The sequence below is a fragment of the Puma concolor genome, chromosome F2 (genome assembly GCF_028749965.1).
Source record: "Puma concolor isolate L17-30 chromosome F2, mPumCon1.1.hap2, whole genome shotgun sequence".
Taxonomy (NCBI): Eukaryota; Metazoa; Chordata; class Mammalia; order Carnivora; family Felidae; genus Puma; species Puma concolor.
The window spans coordinates 73,191,961-73,195,351 of record NC_141684.1 but is presented as its reverse complement, the minus strand read 5'-3'; the positions used below and the strand labels follow the sequence as shown (position 1 = coordinate 73,195,351).

Sequence of the window (3,391 nt, the reverse complement as noted above, 5' to 3'; positions counted from 1 at the left end):
GGGCATGTAACCCACTGAGTCACCCAGGCACCCCTATTTTCAACTTTTTTGAGTTAAACCTAATGAGCATGATTTCTGGGTAGTATGGAAAAGAACTTTTCGCTTTCTGATGGGGTAGTGTCTTCTTAGTATCATCCACTCTTCATCTCTGCAGCATTTCCAACGTCGTCGAGGACTTCTTGACGCCCTCCTCCGTGGGGTCCTTAGCGTGTGTCTCGTTCTTTCTTTTGCTTCTGTGCCTAGAAAAATGGCACCTTCGCAGAGAAGTCTCTCCTTTCCTCCCGCCTGGAGTAGAGACACCCCCACCCCCATTATATTCTTTTAGGACACACACGTGTCCCCTGCAACACTTAATAATTTCTAAATACATACTTATTTGTCTTTTCGTTTAATTTTTTCCCCAGGACTGTGTTTGCGGTTGTTGTTTCCCACTGGCATGGTAGCCTCAGCTGACGTTTTCCCCATCCGTTCAGCTGCTGTAGCCTCATGGTCTAAAAACAGTAAGTACCACATCTGAGACACAATTACTGGGGCATAATCATGCCCAATGAACGAATGACACGGACACATTGTTATTCACGTGCTTTTATTTATTTTTTTTTTAATTTTTTTTTCAACGTTTTTTTATTTATTTTGGGGACAGAGAGAGACAGAGCATAAACGGGGGAGGGGCAGAAAGAGAGGGAGACACAGAATCGGAAACAGGCTCCAGGCTCTGAGCCATCAGCCCAGAGCCCGACGCGGGGCTCGAACTCACGGACCGCGAGATCGTGACCTGGCTGAAGTCGGACGCTTAACCGACTGCGCCACCCAGGCGCCCCTTCACGTGCTTTTAGAAATAATACTTTGTTTCTCTTTATTTTTCACCAGGACCATGGAAAGATTCCCCAGAGGTCTGTGATCTCTAACAGGCAGTCCATTTTTTATGTTGCTGCCCGAATCATGTCCTTACCTAAAAGTTAGGCCACGGAGGCTTCCTGCTTCAAACCACTACCAGTTGGCATTCAGTACCGAAAAGTAATCGCCATGAAGGTATGGGCCCGCCGCTGTCGTCTGGCTCGTGTCTCCCAGACGAAGTATTATGGGTGTTCAAGTCTGTTGAATTATTAATCAAGCCAGTAACACCTGCTTCAGACTTTCTAATATGATGTATTCTGATATGAGCGTATTCTTAATAGAGACATTTGGACTGCTTCTAAGTGCCTTGGAACAGGTGGAACAGATAACAGTTCAGTCGACTGTGTTATTTGCCATCATGTAAATTCACACTGTGTTCAAGTCAGTAAATGGATTTTTGTGTTCAGAAATTACCTAGAACCTGCCTAGTATTCACATAACTACCGCAAATGAAGGGAAAAGTGTATTTTTATTGGCAAAGAGAAGAACTGCATGAGTCTCGTGTAAGGAATCCAATTCTAAAGCCTGGAGCCTGGGCCACCCATACCTGTGCCGGATCCTGCTCTTCATCCCCATGCAAACCATCAACAGTGGTTTGGAGATGGGTTTTGTCACACTTTTATAAGCAAAGATCTTTGCTATTACGGGGATGACTTTTTCAGGAGGTAAGTCTTCTTGGGTGATACCGAATTTTTCCCCGCGTTCTAAAAGAGAGTGGGGTTCCAGTTACATAGAATGATTACAAACAGACTAACAACAAAGAGTTATCATCTAGTGTTGTTTTGTTCTTATGACAACAAATAGGGTGTTTGATCATTCTGTTCTCTGAGGAAGGTGCCAAAGCATGAAACCAAAATAACTCACACCCTTGAACTTTGTAGATATTCACAGCGGACTGTTTTGCTTGACCACATCCATTTTACTGATATCTTTGGATTCGTGTAGACACAGACGACTAGATTTTACTCGGAGGTACTTTGTTCTTTTCTCCCTTCCTGTTTTGCTATGTTTTAGGAGGGTCTTGTTCCCAATGGGTAGACGTTGCAGAATCTGCAGACGTTGCAGAAACCCTTCCATTCTTTTTAGCTGTTCATCCGTTTGTCTAAATGTGAGGATTAAGAACATCAAACTTCAAAACTGTGTCCTCGGTAATCAAAAAGTATTGAAACTATGAAAAGATAAAACTAAATTCAATTTATCGCTAGTGATCGTACTTTTAGGACACGACGGATTCACGAAAATAGATGTAATCTTTAAAACTATGCTTTAAGGGGCCTGGGTGGTTCCCTCGGTTAAGCCTCTGATTCTGGATTTCAGGTCAGGTCATGTTCTCACAATTCGTGGGATTGAGCCTCATATGTGGCTCTGTGCTGCCTGCTTGGGATTCCCTCTCTCTCTCTCTTTCTCTCTCTCTTCCCCTTCCCCGCTCATATGCTCTCTCTGTCTCTCTTTCTCAAAGTGAATAAAAAAACTTAAAAAAAAAAAAAAACATGCTTTGAATGATACATGCAAATGGTGACCAAATGAGGGCACTTGATTTCGTGACAAAAAATTCGATGTCTGCACCAACAAAAATTGCATTATCAGTTATTCTTACTCTCCTGCTTGCAGTGCCGTTTGAACTGCTTTTCCTCCATAGCTGTCTGGCAAAAGAATAAATGTATCGATCCTCGTTGAGGACAGATAACAGTTACTCCCCATGCATCCTGCACCTGCAAATTCCGCGAACAGAGCAAAACATCATTTCCCTCACTTGGGTGTTGTATGCTGTGCAGGATGAAAAATCAGGTCGCTAAGCAGGAAAAACTCTCCCCTTCCGTGTTCAGGTGGGTGTTTCACTTGAGGAAAGCAATACAAAATCAAGACTACTGTGTTTTGAAATTTTGAGGTTTTTGGATAAGTGACCTGTACGTGGATGGATGGGAAAAGTTGCACGTGAGAGTCACCGTGGAAATGAAAGAACCATAAAGTGTAGTTGGAGTAGAAACTCTTAGTGCTTATTAATCTGGTGCTATTAATTTGGTGCTGTACATGTTTAAATATCCTTAATAGAAATGATATATTTTTAAGTGTTATGTTTTTATTAAACTTAATATTTACTATCTGTATGATTAAGGTCCTTAGAATAAAATAGTGTATTTCGAACATACATAGTATATGTAATTAAAATATAAAAATATATTTTAATATATAGTTTAATAAATACAACATATATTATTAATAATAAATATAAAGGTTAGTTACTATATAAAGTTGTAAATATGCACTAATATATATAAAATACATATAAGTGTATCTATTTATATATCTAATCATTAATTTTACAGTAAGAATGGTTCACTGATTATCTAATAAAAGAAGCATTTTGAATTTTCTTTCATCAGGAATACGTTTATTTTATGGAAAGTTGTTTGGGTTTATAACAACACCAAATATTAACATGGGTTTCCATTTTTTAATGCAGGTTACTTAATCTTGCATTCTTTTTCGGTAG

At 39.9% G+C, this 3,391-nt stretch overlaps 1 long non-coding RNA gene across 1 annotated transcript; it reads left to right on the top strand.

Annotated features, from left to right (window-relative positions):
• The first annotated feature begins 401 nt into the window (after positions 1-401).
• On the top strand, positions 402-3,042 carry LOC147572111 (uncharacterized). Its single transcript, XR_015246640.1, has 2 exons — positions 402-500; positions 871-3,042. It is a non-coding gene; the product is annotated as an uncharacterized LOC147572111 (long non-coding RNA).
• Positions 3,043-3,391: the final 349 nt, after the last annotated feature.